Below are 15,676 nucleotides of genomic sequence, written 5' to 3'. Positions count from 1 at the left end.
TTTCTATTGTTAAGGAATCCCCTTTAAGATCATCCCTCTCTCGTGCTTGTTTCCTATATGTAATATCAAAAAGTCAAGATTGAAAATATCTATAACAAGTTTCAAATGGGGACTTACCAATAAAAGTATGGACTACTCTTCTATACGAGTGTTGTATATATACCATATATTTGTGCAGAATTAATTTGATGCTTCTATTTATAACCCCTCAAAAGTTACAACAAAGTCCTATTGACTACTTCTATCTTCAAATATGTTTGTTGATGGAATTTTATAGACCTATTTAAATTTGTGTCCATATTTTTTGACAATGTTGTGTAAAATGCACTAACAAATCTGATGTCCCTGTCTAAAATGATTCTACTTGGTATCCTAAAGTGTACCCAAACCTATCTAAGAAACAAGTTCATTGTAGTCATGCCCCTTCCTAGATGTTCGTAAACCTCCTAAAAAGTCCATGGAAATGATTTCCCAAGGATGAGTAGGTATAGGTAACCATGTTTCCTTTTTTTAGGTTTTTTGGTACACAAAAGGATGCATCCTTATGAACCTAGCTACTTGTTTTTGCATCTTAGGAAAGTGCACATACCTCTACAAGTTGGTATTTTACTCCCTACACCAAAGTTCCCTGGAACCTTGAAGGTGTGAGCCTTTGTAGTATTTTTCAATCACAGACATTTAGGAACACATAACCTATCCAACCTATAAGTAAACCATATTGGATATGGTATTGAACTATGTTGTCACTATCATAAACATGACTCTCGCTCTACAACTACTAAAACACCTCCTTTTAGTTTTCATCCTCTGATTATTGATATTTGTATGTATCATGGTTGAATGGCTCCATGTGCATCAAAGTTCCCAAATCTATGATCTTTGATGTGTGTGGCCCTCAAAGCATGTCATCCAACTTGTTTTCACTTCCTTATTGCACCCGATCTCTAAATGAAACTTCTATAAAACCTCATCCACTTATAATGATTAGTTTATTGTAGCTTACTATGGGCCTGTAGATATTTTAGTATTTGGTGATCTATTTCCATTACTATCTCCTTTCCCACCAGATAAAGTTTTCACTTCTTCATAGATTACACGAGGGAATAGAGCTCCTTATTGTAGGTAAGGTAGTTAAAAACAACACAATGAAGTACTTCATAATGGTAGCATATAGGGCTTCATTGCTTCATAAATATTGATCCATTAGAATACCCATTCACATCAATCTCCACTTTGAAGAGTTGTTTAAGTTTTAGTAATTATAGAATTGGTGCTTAGGTAATATTCACCTTTAACACCTCAAAGGCCCTCCTCTAACTCTTTCCCCACTAGAAACTCTTACTACTCATTGTTATGGCATGGAGTGGTGTTGTTTATTCTAAAAATGGGGCTATGAATTCCCTCAATTATTATGTTTCCCTAATGAAACCCCTGACCTCAAAAACATTAGTAGGCATCAAACACTTTATAACGGCCTCCATCTTGGTAAAATCTATATTTAGCTCTCCTCCACCTATCACATACCCTATATATAACAAATATTGTTTTGCAAACTCACACTTGTTTAGATTTTCCATTGGCTAGTGCTTTTTTAATGTCTCTAGCACCTACGTTAAATATGAGATGTGCTCTTCCTAAGCATTGTATACTGATATATCATCCAAATAGACAATAGAAAATGAATCTATAAAATGGAACATTATATCATTCATCAACCTAATAAACATAATTGGTGCATTAAATAGTTCAAATGACATGACTAATCACTAATACAAACCTCTCCTAGTTTTGAAGGAGGTATCCAAGTATCTTCTTCTATAACTCCATCATAGTGATATACAGACTTTAAGTCCAACATGGTGAAGTATTTGGCTTGTTGTAAATGATCTAGAAAATCATCTATCATAGAAAGTGGGTATCTATCCTTGAGCCTAATCTTTTTAATGCTTTTTAACCAATACACATTTGTCAAGTCCTATCCTTCTTTGGAACAATTATGATCAATGACCTAGATGGTGATATACTTGGTCGAACGACACCTTCTTCAAGTAGTTTTTTCAAATGCTTCTTCACATCACTTGCTTATATAATGTACTACCCATACATCACATCCTTTTACAATGGGGAGTTTGCAAATAGTTGGATCTTGTTCTCCAATCCCCTCTTGGAAAGTAGCCCTTTAGGCTCCTGAAACACATCATTATATTCTTGTAGAAAATATTCTAGTTTTTTTTTTATGTTTCATACTAACTCTCCTACAAACTATATCTTCGCTTGGTTAGCACTTACCAACAAAATTTTGGACTTTTTATTATGTGCATTAATGGTGATGGATTTTCCGTCCTTGATGTGGTGATGTTGGTTGGCCCTCCAAATGAAGATTGCATGCCACATGTACATGTAGGGAATTCTAATACTACTCCACATACATCAAGGGGAACCACATCTAGTTCTATTCCATCAATAAATGAGCATTGATACATAATATAATTTTTCATTATTTATTTACCTTTACATCTTCATCCTTATTTACCCATACCAAGGATGATAAAAAAAAAATATTCAAGATTTTTTTTTTTACCAGCTCTACTATAATGATATTTTTCTATGATCCTAAGTCAAATCGAGTATCAATATTTGTCCTTTTGACACATGTATATTTATATGGAATATTCTAGTGTTTTCATTCTCTTCTTGTTGTTTAATGCTACTCAAATTCACCTGCTTCACTAATGGACAAATGATCTTTTCATCCACCTCCAATTTTCATTCAACCTAGTTTCTCGAATCAATGGCCATAAGGTTCTTCATCTTTTCATATTTCATTTTGTTCTTCGGGTTAAGATCTAGATGCAACTTCCAACACTCATCCTTTGCATCATTTCTAATGTTACAATGGCTATAGAGGTTGTTAGGATCTTTTAGTTTCTTTACAAGGGCTGTCGTATTTTTATCTACCACCCTTTGCACTTCTTATTCCACTCCATAGAAGCATCCTAGTGCTCCTTTTACTTCAACCCACCTGATTTCCCTTTCTTATGGCCTATGTTCTCCAATTATTATTTCTGTAAACAAGCCTCATCCACTAATCTCAGCTTGAACAAAATTACTTGCATCCAAAAATGATTTTGTAGATACCCTAGATACTTGAGGATCATGTCTTACTTCTTTTGGGAGATACACATCATTATGGTAATAATTATTAATTTAATGGTTTACTCTTATACACTTTACCTTGCTTCTTCCCAAAGTAATACCATTATATCCACTTGTCCTCTAGATACCTAAGAGGGTAAAAGTGTGAGTTTATCACACTTTTGAAATCCTCCCACTTTTTCACTAAGGATCTCCCTCCAACCTCAAGGTCACTACATGAGTTTGTTGCAAGGGAATAGACTTCTAATTTTAGCTAAGAAAATGAAATTTTATATTCTTCTTCTATATGATGACCATAAAATAAACTTAATTGTTGTAACCAATTATTTATCTTTAGAGTTTCAATATCACCTTGGTATGGGTTTATTTTGACCTTCACCTCCATTTTGAACAAGGAATGTGAATGGATCAGAGAACTTAAAATAGATTAACATTTTTTTCAAGTTATTTCTTTAGCTTCAAATATTTTTCTTCTTGACCTCTTGATCTCCCATTCAATCAAACCTTTGTGTTAGAAACACCATCTTCTCCAATCAACATGATATTATTGGTTAGGGCCACCATGGGTATGCTCACATTATCGTTTATATCTCTAACTTGTGCTTCCAAACACAAACATATCCTGTACAGAATCATGAGGGTTCTTCTCATATTCATTGGTCATGACTAGGGTTTTGCGACTTTCAACATAATCAATTTGTGTCTGCTGCAAATATCCATAATACAGCCAAAGAAGCTTACCTTTATACAAATATGATCCGTAAATTTTCATGAATATTCCACTGGATAGCTAATTACAACAAATCTAATAAAGTTATGCTTAAATTTTGAAATCTATACTATGAGGGTTTATTTCTCCTTAGATTTCTAAATTTCTAAATTACTATTTATTGCATATGCATGCAAATTATAATTATGCATAAATATGGAACAACAAATTAAAAAAAATTCAGAAACCACAATTGACACACGATATGTCCTAGGAAAATGTTTTGGAAGAAAACCCAAATGGAAGGTAAGGTTGTTCTTCTCTCTTTATCTAAATGAAAAATGTATGCAAGTACAAATAAGTGAGGCATGTGGCTAATGGAATGCAACAATGGAAAAATTCTCCATTTTTTATCTCCTTATCCACTCATGGCTACTCTGTTCATCTATGGAAAAAAATACATCAAATAGAATGGATCCCCTCTTCCTCCTAGTGTCCCATTTATAACATATCTCACTATCCTACTTTTTTCAGTTTGACTCCTTAAAATCTCAACTAGAGTTACACCATGGACTCTTCTAGATTCTTCTTCCTCATCATCTTGTGGCTATCCCATTTTTCATGAATAATGGAGTTGATCTAGTATCCTCTCAAAATATGGCGGTAAACATAAGAAGGTCAACCTCTCTCTCCATAATGCTTTCATACATATTATAATTAAGTTGATTCTTGCAATGTTGGAAAATTATTTTTGTGAATAATAGCACAAAATGGTTTGGTGCGTAAGTGATAGTTTTATCCCCAAAAAATGTCATATTATGCCTTAAATTTCTCTTAGAAGGCTTTAGACCCTAATTTTTCAAACTAGGCCCCTCTAATAAAAATTCTATTGTTTTTGAATTGTGTACCTTGGGAGGTACTCCACAACCCTAGGGTTGGTTTTATGTGATTTTGCAGCACAAATGGTTTGTGGGCAAAGAATCCAAGTGTTGGGGTTTTGTACCCAAGATGTGGGTGTGAAATATAGCAAAAGAATTATTATTTATTGATTGTTGGAGTGCAGAACCCCAAAAGGAGGTAAGTGATCTCAATCTACGATTATGGTTTTTATCTAATGATAAAATATGTTTCCTTAGTTGAGGTACATGATGCAAAAATAAACCCGGCTAGACTTTATGTGGCTACTGTTGAGGGATAACAACTACACTCATAGAATACTATAAGAAAGAAGTGTTGAGCCTCATTTTATTACATCAAAAATGGATTTTATCATGTTATTTTGTCCTAAAAGGAGGTCTGAGTACCTCAGGGGAGGCAGAGACATAGGGAGGTTGAGTAGGAGTAAGGGAGGTCATATCTAGCTCTGGAAAGGAGACCATAGATGCTCAAAATTATGGAGAAATTTCTTTAGGACACTTAGTCCTCAAGAAGGCATATCTATCCATAAAAAGGAGGCCTCCTTCATCTGTGAAGAGGTCGAGCCTTAGTAGGCTAATTCTAGGATCTACAAACCTTAAGTTTTTTCACAGAGGTATGGTTTTGATGTGCTCAACTTGTGATGGAAGAAAGGTCCTATACCCTTAGAAAGAATATCATTACCTAGTCATAAGGCCATATATCTAAGCACAAATCTCTTTGGTTTCAATCTAATACTAGGGCATCCAAAATCTATATAAGGGTGTGATATTTAGGGAAAACGAGAAAGATAATGTCTGTTACACAACATTTTTTCAATGTCCCTGTACTCCCCATTCCTTGATCCTGGAGGACTTCTACAATGAACCCTACATGCTTTCCCTTTATGAAGAAACTCCCATTGTGTCCCTCTTCATGAACAGAACAATTCCCTTTTGCATTATTTTCCAAAAATCTTATGTTTTTCCCAGTTTACAAGACTGGTGATAATGACCCTTGTTCTCCTCATGCTAATATGCAGGGATTAGAAATGTCCCTAGCACTAACCGGAGTGACTGTGCCTTGTTCCAGTCAGGCTAATCCTCTTTTGGATTTTTTTTTAAATAAGGAGTTAAAGCTTCTAGCTCTAGAAGCTTCGTAATAGAAGTCTGGTAAATGGTTGAGGCAAATGGAGTCAAGGATGTCAATTTGGGCTCCTTTCCCCTATAAGGATGGAACTACTTCAAGAGATAAGACCTTCTCCCATGAGAAGAGGAACCATCTCCCATCCATTCATGTTATATAAACCTCCAATTTTCCCACGAACAAGCTAGTGTTAATGTTGTTGTGCTGATGCTAATTAAGTTTGGAGTAAGCAACAAGCTATTCATAGTTGCAGCTCTCTAGTTGTGTGAGGGAGAAGTCTGAATTTGGTTTAATGTGAAGCCTAAAGGGAAGAGCCTTAAAACTATCATTGTTAAGGACTTCATGGAATGATAACAGAAGTGTGTGGGAACCTATTTTTGTCTGTGGAGAACAAGAATGTCAAGGCAATGGCTGTAATCTCTTCTTGATTTAATATATATGCAACTATCGATTGATTTCCTACATAATATGTCATCTCACATGTTTATCGTTTAATATTTCTTGACTTGTTAAGTAGGTTGAATTACAATTCGTCTATTATTATGGTTGTTGTTTTTTTTTTTGTTTACTTGTTTCAGGTGTTGGAAGAAGGAAACGAGAGATAGCTGGAGTGAGAAAGCAAGGTCATCACCAAATGGGATAAGTTTACTGAGAGGTAGGCCCTCTTAATTGGTTCTAACCTAAGGAAATATTCCATAGAATGTATTGGTTGTGGCTAGACCCATTATCAGTCTAAAGGAATTGTTTGTGTCCACACTCATAATTTTACTTCACCGCAATGTCCAACGAGGAACAGAGTGAATGAAAGGGAATAATCAAGGAGAGAATGTCATAAGTGGATGGGTTGTTTCAAATTTTTTGAGACAACAATAAATCTGAAGCCCTATATGAGTCAAGCATTTACATTTTGCGGGCCATCCTTGATGCCTAGATTGAGACCAAGATTCATTACTAAAATGGCCTAATTTTTTGCACTAAATGAATGTTGAAAACCTTACAAAGGTGCATCCATGTGTGGCATGCTTCAATGATAAGGGTCAAAAACATTAGGAGTTGTTGACAAAAGTTTCAGAGAGAAAAATGAGGTTGAGACATTGTTCGAATTGAAGGAAGAACAATGAGAATTAAAATTGCATGGTGCGATTCCTAAGATGAAGGATGATAGGAAAAATAAAGGAAACATTGATGGTATTTGGAGGTTTTTTCATAGATCATGAGTAATAGTAGTTTTGTGTGCCTTAGATCTATAATTTGAGGATCAAATTACAAGTCACAATGGTAGTGTATTTGCTAGCCCTAGATAGGTCAAGGTGTTGATTGTATGTGGTTTGTATTGGAAGCCCTAAAGAGAAGTCTTTTATAGTGAGTTAAAAGGACTATTAAAGAGAATTTTTAGAGACCCTAGCATCAACCTTATAAAGTGGTGAGAAGGATGACAAGTGGGTATATATGGAAGAATCAACATTGTTCACAAATGAAGATATGAATAATGACTTTTGTTTGCAATATCCAACAACTTGAATACCTCAAGTATAGTTTCCATGAAATAATCCATGGACTATTAGGAGGTATATTATTGAAGCCCTAGTTCAGAAGTTGCAGATGGGTAGACTTTAGTGAAAAGTGGGAAATTCTAGAAGACCTAATGAGTAGTCATCTAAATGGAGGAGGAGGGCTATTAGTGTGTATATCGACGAGAAAAATTTTAGTGACACAAAAGGAGTTGTGATCATTGATAGGGGAAATTTTATTAGATGAATATTTATTTTTAGTGATCAACAGATGGAAAGGCAAGAGGATCCACCAAATGTGTTCAAGGTACATGGAATCAAAGGGTTATGTGTGGCCACCATCAGAAAGTAGGTCAAGTGTTATTTGTTTAGGGTAGATTGGTAGTCAAAGTGATTAACACTAAGCCATATTTGTACCCTTTTATTAGGGATACATGTAAAGGCCGTGATCCCTATCTTAGGAGCCCTAAGACCATTGTATTCTAGATTTTAATATAATAAGTAGTGGGTTTAAAAGGTTAAAATTAGTACGTGCACTAGTAGATCCACTTATGCTTGTTATTCTGTTGTGCAAAGTAGTATTGTTTTGGAATTTGAGTGTGTTTGTTTCATATATTTTAAGACCGAAACCATATTCTTGAGTGCCCTAGAAATTCAACATGGTATTAGAGCCAATTTTGAAGGGCTAGTGGATCAAAGTGTCCAAAATGGAAGTAGTATGATTGAGTGGAGATCATGTAGACTCAGAGTAATTCTAGCTACAAAGGGAGCAACCCTATGGAAGTTCAAGATATTCAGGTTCTAGTAGGAGTAAGGGATGTGATATATATGTTTGGAAAGAAGGTTGAAGATACTCAAAATTATGGAGAAGGTTCTCTAGGACACTTAGTCCTCAAGAAGGTATATTTGTGCATAAAAAGGATGGATCCTCCTTATGTGAAAATTTTGAGCTCTAGGTAGGCCCTATTCTGTGATGCTACAAACTTCAAGTTTCTTCTAAGAGGTATAGTTTTGATGCACTCAACCTATGATAGAAGAAAGGGCCAAGACCATTAGAAGGTAGTCCATAACCCTTACAATAGGTTATGATGGTTTTGATCTAAGAATAGGGAAGTTGAAATTTTTACAAGAGTGCAAGATTTAGGGAAAAAGAGAAGGATAATGTGGTGTGAGGAATAGGGTGACTAAAAGAGTAGAATCAAGGAGAGAATGACCCAAGTGGCTGGGTTGACTCGAGGATTTTGAGATCGCAATAAATTTGAAGCCCTCGATCATTCAAGAAGATATTGTGTGGAGACCATGATGTCTATATTGAGATGAAGGTCTGGTCCTAAAGTGGCATAGTTATTTACACTAAATGAAGGTAGAAACCCTTACAATGAGATTCCCATGTGTGGTAGTATTTAGGCATAATGGTCACAAAGCTTAGGAGTTGTGCACAAAAGTTTCAAAGAGAAAAAGGAGGCCAAGACATTATTAAAATTAAAGGAAGAACAATGAGAATTAGTATAGTGTGGTGGGTTATCTTGAGATGAAGGATAGTGGGTAGAACCAAGGAAACATTGATGGTACTTGGAGGTATGTTCATAGTCCATGAGCAACCATATTTTAGTGTTCTCTAGAACTATAATTTGAGTATCAAATTACAAGTGTGAGCATAGTGTATTTGGAAACCCCAGATAATTCAAGGTGTTGATAGTATATGGGTTTTATTGGAAGCCATAAAGAACATAATCTTACAGTGAGTTAAAGGGAATGTTAGAGGTCTATTTTGGAGGCACTAGGATTAGCCTTTTGAAGTGGAAAGAAGGATGACAAGCAAGAATATTACGAGGACTAAGCTTTGTTCCCAAAAAAGGTCATGAATAGTGACTTTTATATGTAGTGTGTAGTAGTTTGAAGAACTCAAGTATAGTGTCCATGAAATACGCCATGGATTGTTAGGAGGCATATGCCATCTTAATCGAGTAGGAGGTCTATTAGTGGGAATATTGATGAGCCAAAGTTCAATGACACAAAAGGAGTTGTGATCATTAATAGTGGAAAGATCATTAACTAAAGATTCAGTTGTAGTGATCAGTAAATGGGAAGGAAAGAGGACCCACCATATGTGTTCAAGCTATGTGGACTAAAAGGATTGTGTGTGGCCACCATCATCAAGTAACTCAAGCGTTATCCTGTTTAGGGTAGATTAGTAGTCAAAGTGATGGGAATTAAGCCCTAGTTGTGTCCTTGTATCAAGTTTGTACGTAAAGGTCGTGATCCCTTGAAAACGAGCCCTAATAGTGTTGTATTCTAGATTGTAATATAACTAGTGGGTTTAAAAACTTAAAAATTATCATGCGCACTAGTATATTCACTAATGGATGTTATTATGTTGTAAAAAGTAGTATTGTCTTGAGTTTCATGGAAATTCAACACTTGCGAGTTGGTTCCTCCATTATTCCACTATAAAATCATCAATATGGATGAAAAAAATATAATGATCCTACCTAAATAAAAAATTCCCTCACATTTTGGTTAGATATCCACCTTAATGTGATGGAAAGGTGACAATCCATCCTTCAAGGGATAATTAATTTATATGTGTGAAACCATCTAAAACACAGTTTGAAGATCAAGTGAGAGCACCATCATTAGAGACAAAAAACCATTAAATAACATATTGTACCATAATCAATGTTAGGGGTGTAGAAATACTTTACACAAACCTTATATTCAAATGTCTTTATATATTATTATTTGTGAGAAAGTTACCATACTTATGTTAGTTATGATTATGCAATTATCTCTATTAGATTATTTCATCCCCCAAGGGGAGGTACACTTCCTAGGTATGCTCATCAATCCATAGATCCATATGATAAATATGGTCATGGAATTGGAAAGACTTCAAGGAATATGGCCATAGGCTTGGAACTAGCTAAGGAGTGTGCAACATGTTGAGTATAATGATGATAAGGGGGAGAAAGCATTGAGGCATGAGATACCCATTTCATTGGCCTTGTTCTTCCAACCCTTTGGTGTGTCTTTATTTTAATGATTGTATTTATTTATTGCATGGATTAGATAACCCAACTTAATTTATGATTTTCTAATTCCCACTAAATATATAGTAGTTTATCACTCATGAGGGTTGGAACATTCATTAGTTCCTTTATTTAGATAAATAAATGAAATGATTTGGAAGTGGATAATGGATAATGAGGGAGTTATAGCTCATAATTGGATTTTTCCCATGTGTTCAATTACATGTCTCATCCATCCTTTTCATTATTAATTTTCTTCCATTTGTGGCTTCATATTCTTTTATCATTATTTCAACTACATCAACATCATAGGACAAAATGTTTAGGTCCTCAACTAGAGAAGACGATATAGGTTCTTAGTATAAGGGAGAGATGGAACGTAATAGATATGGATTGCCTTAGGAATTCTATATCAATTAATTCATTCTACTTTTCCCCCTTTTAAACAATGGAAGAAAACAACCTCAAGGGACGTCACATTGGACTAGCGGCAAAGGTTAATCTCCTAGGTGAAGTATGAGAACAAGGGTACGATCGAGATTATTCAATCATCTAGCTTGGAAAGTAATCCATATTAGTATGCCCACACATTAAATGAGAACATATGATTACGTAGATGATTATTATACCTTTTGATAGATGACCCAACTTCCTTAAAGATGTGTGGTAGATGGGAAATAGAACTAATCAAAGCATAGGTGGACAACTCTGAAGAAATATTATTTTTGGATCATCATAGAGATAATGGATGGCTAGTTGTTTTAAGGGGACAAAAATTTTATCCGAGGGTTTACCCACTTTCCTTGCGTAACATTACCCTCATAATTAAAATTCCCTGAACATTAAATGAAAGCACATGATTACGTAAATCGTTAGCATATTGTTTGATAGATGACCCACCTTCCTTCAAGAGGCATGCGAGATGGATATAGAACTAATCAAGCATAGTTGGATTTCTCTAAAGTAAAGTTATTTATGGATCATCATGGGGATACTTTTTGGCTAGTTGAGTGAAAGGGAGAAAATATTTCTCCCAGGGGCTACCGACTACTGGTTTGTAACATTAACTTCACAATTGAGAAAGGGTGATGTTAGCCATCATAATGACCAGTAACTTTATGCAATTTTAATAAAAAATCATTCTACCTCAATCTTGTAGGAAACATTACTATATTTCCATGCTAAACTTTTGAATGTGGTCCCAAACATACTAGTTGCATTGCTTCAAATCTTATGATGGTTCTCACTAGTTCCTAAAACTTGATACATTTTCACATAAAAATAGTAGAGAAATAAATGTTGATTCTATATGACCACACCTTGAATATGTCCAAAATATAAATCACTTGAAAATAATCTATCTGAGCTCATAAAAAACATCATAATACTTCATATATTGCTTCAAAATCACCTATCATCTTATTAATCCAAACTTGAGGGCAAGTGACAATATGTCATAATTGTGTAAAAAAAACACTATTAGTATATAGGAATATCCATCTCATTGTCAAATTTGGTGTTAAAGAGATGATTCATGAAAATAAGGAAACCATTATATTAAATGCATTTTGTGAAATTAAAGCTTAAAATATAGCTAAAATGATCAAGAAATTCTTCCCTAAAATTATAAGTAGGGAAAGTGAAACTATCTTGGTCAAGGGAAAAGTGTAAATATTTCCTTGAAAATTGATTTTTTTAAAAGGCACTTATGTTATGTCATAGATTGTACTATCTTAATCATTTTTGTTTTAAAACAAAAAAAATGAGTCTTGACATTCTAGTAAACATGAGAACATAAACAAGAAATTGTATAGGATAATATATTCATGAGCTTGGTTTCTACTTTCCAAATTTACCCCATTCTTGTATCTAGTTATAAACCAATTAAGAAAATGAAAAATAAAGGGTTATTGGCTTGCAACTCATAGATTCCCTATAATGTAACTAGTTGTTGAAAAACTAGGGTACAATCCAACATGAATTATGTGACAAGACAATAGACAACAAGAATAATAAAATCTGTATGAACAATGGCTCTTATTAATATTGAAAGATAATTCAAGACTAAAGATAGTATAATGAACTGGTTGTTATGATAGATTCATTGGGACAAGTGGCTCCCTCTATTTCTCCTCCTTCATTTCCTTTTCTATATGTGGCTTTGTATGCAAGAATAATAGTTATTGATTTAGCTAAACATGTTAGTTGGGGTAAGTGACATTTGAATAAATGAAAAAGGACATTGTCCCCATAACATAAAGGCTCATATGTAGGTTCACCTTCCTCTTTGTAATTCACTACCCAAGCTAACCCTCCATGTTTTACTTTGTAACTACCAAATTTTAACTTTACTGAGTCAATATGTAACTTAATCCCTATCCCAAAAGAAAAGCCCATGGCTAAATCCATGAATAAAAAAACTCTTCTTTGACATATAAAAATGAGAGATAGTAATATGTTGTCTTGCATTAGTGTAGACAATACCTCCATTTTTTCATCTTTGTCCCCAAGTCATTACTCCATGCCTAAACTTCGACATGCAAACATTGTAAGTTACAACTAGTAAGAAGAAAAATGCATATCTAGAGTAATCTTACTTAAGAGTCAAGACATACTTTGCAATTTTTTGTTGGTTTTAACCCTACACAAATAATTTCTACACACATATTGTTAATAAAACTAGAAAAGTTGGAATGTCTTACACACACATTTAACATAGAGATTCTTTCCTACAAATCCAAACTTGGAAAACTTGAAAGATTATATTTACAATGTTACAATAAAATATGTATATTATGCATCATTGATAAGCCCAAAATCCTTTTAGTAATTGTATCTTTGCAATGCTACATTAAAATATGCATATTATGCGGCATTGGTAAGCCCTCAATCCTACCAAAAGAAAAAAAAAATCTGCCAAGAATTGCAAAAGGTAGATGTGAAGAAACACACAAAAGGATTTTGGGGGGTCCATGCCCCCACTATGACACTTCATTTTTCATGAAACATACACATCACACATGAAAATAATCACACAAAGAATATAACACACACCCAACATTTTCCAAATAATTTCCCTATAATTTCCATTGCATTTCAAGTGTGGTGAACTAAATCTTTTGATTTCATTATCACTAGACTTATTACTAATATGTCAAAAGTTTTAATACTTTGTTTTCCTTATCAATACTAAGAATTTTTTTTCCATTATTTTTTATTCATTTATTTTTCCATATGTTCCTCCAATGGGTCAATGTGCCTATGTGAAGGCACCATTGATTAGTGGAATATGTCATGGATATTAAAGTCAAGGTGGGTGGTCACATACTCCTATAAAGAATGTATGGAAGCACCTAACTCTTGGTGGTTAATACCCATCACCTAGTTAAAGAAATATTATTCACAATTTCTTTTGTATAAAGATTGTTGTTTAGCTTCTATTGTACAAGTTTTAATTCACAATATCAATGGTAATCCTCATGTTCAACCATTTTTCTTTTGTTACCTTTCAACCAAGAAATAATATTTTATTTGAGAAAAATGAAAGTTTTAAAGGCTCATTAAACATTGTAATCAAATTCAAAAGGGTATGGATTCAATGCATCTAGTCATTTGTAAGTTGCTTACATTAGTTTTTTTTTTTTTAGGGAAATTACCAATGCAAACCCTTGTTTTATCCCTTGCTCAAATCCCACCTTCAAAGTTACTTTGATAAAATTCTAATTAGCATAAAAATATTAATAAACATGAAAATTAAATTCAAACATCTCTAATCACTTCTTGTTTGTCCTCTTCATAAAATCCTACAACAATATGAACCAAAATACAAATCCCTTACTAATATGTAAACATGTATATCCACATATCTAGTTATTGAAAAACAAGTACTTAAATCCAACATGAGTCTAGTTTAAATCCACATAAGTTAGGTACACTAGGCTACACCAATAGCTTTAATAAGGATGGCATCCACAAATGTGGAGAAGCACTTGTTGAGTTTCCCAAAAGGTTTTACTTGGAAAAGGAAGAAAAAAAAGTAGTGTTGGAACTAGAAGTTGATGCCAAAAAAGAGGGGACAAAAGAAATTGTATGATAATCTAATTGATCAAAACACACAATTACTTTGTTGAGTTTTTTTGAAGCATCTTATTCAAGCAACCCACTTATTGCTTTTTATAGACTAACTAGCACCTTACCATTCTGTTTTACAATTTCATTCTCTAGTGTAAGCCTCTTAATGATAGTTTGATTGTCATGTTCCAAGGAAGAATCTGACAAAATAATTTGAGAACCACATTATGGCTACACATTTTTTCATCAAATTTGAAATAATGGTTACCACTAACATTTCTAAAGTAGCCTAATTACCATGACAATGCATTACCCCACGAAAATAGAAATGTAACCATGTAAGAAGGCTAAGGTCATTGAAGTCTACTCTAATAAAATTGTTTCTATAGACATTTGCAATTTTAGATAAAGGGTCTTCCAATTACTAATAAGATATCTCTATATTTGAATATTTCACAATTCTAAAATTCTCATCCAAAAAGAAAAATCATTCTCCCAACCTTTAAAAGTGAAAACCACACTAAACTACAAACTAAAATATGAGATCAAAAAAGACCTAGGAAAAAGCACAAGAAGTTAAATTAGTGGTGTGACCAACATATTCACACTACCAATAACAAAGTATATAAATTCATGACCAACAATAATGCTCCAACAAGGTTAAAGTAATCCACATATAATCCAAAAAGTAATAAAAATAAATCTTTCTAATATTTAGGCCAACATTAACTCTAACTCTTACCGTGTGATCTCCATTATTATTTTAAATACGAACGAAATTAATTTAAGCTTCAATTTGAATATCAAACCACTCTTTATATTTCACTAATATACCGACCACAACTAACGGGTCTAACAAGAATTCCACTTATAACCTCTGAAATATTTGGCTTCTCCGTTGTCCATAAATGGGTTTAATTTCATTTGAATATGAAGCCACTGTTCATATTTGACTAATACAACGACCACAGCTAACTGGTCTAACAGGTCTCAGTTATAGTTCCACTTTTAACCTATCAAAATTTTGGCTTCTCCGTAATTGTCCATAAATTTGAAAAAGTAACGGTAATTCGGCGTTAATAAAGACATGGTAAAACACAGGGATTAAAAGAAAGTTAAAAACAAAAAGGCATGAATCGAAATTAAAAGAAAAGAAAAGC

The sequence above is a fragment of the Pinus tabuliformis genome, chromosome 7 (assembly GCF_031772625.1).
Source record: "Pinus tabuliformis cultivar Carrire ecotype Pingquan chromosome 7, CPIR1, whole genome shotgun sequence".
Classification (NCBI taxonomy): domain Eukaryota; kingdom Viridiplantae; phylum Streptophyta; class Pinopsida; order Pinales; family Pinaceae; genus Pinus; species Pinus tabuliformis.
Note: the sequence above shows the minus strand (reverse complement) of the source record.